Here is a 212-nt window from a genome sequence, read left to right as displayed (position 1 = left end):
TCGTAACTCCTAAAAGTGGTTTTTTCTTGCAGCCTTAAAAAAATGTTTCAGTATAAAGGCTGACCCCCTTCCAGTTACTTAAAACTCTGTGATACCTTTATGGGCATTTGCCTATATTGCCCCTCAAAATGGCTAAAATACCAGTATTAGATAATTTGTATTTTTTTGAAGTGTGGGGCCTATTGAGAAGTATGGGATAGTGGGGAAGTGTG

This window comes from Penaeus monodon, chromosome 25, assembly GCF_015228065.2.
Source record: "Penaeus monodon isolate SGIC_2016 chromosome 25, NSTDA_Pmon_1, whole genome shotgun sequence".
Classification (NCBI taxonomy): domain Eukaryota; kingdom Metazoa; phylum Arthropoda; class Malacostraca; order Decapoda; family Penaeidae; genus Penaeus; species Penaeus monodon.
The sequence above is the reverse complement of the archived record's forward strand: the minus strand, read 5'-3'. Positions refer to the sequence as shown.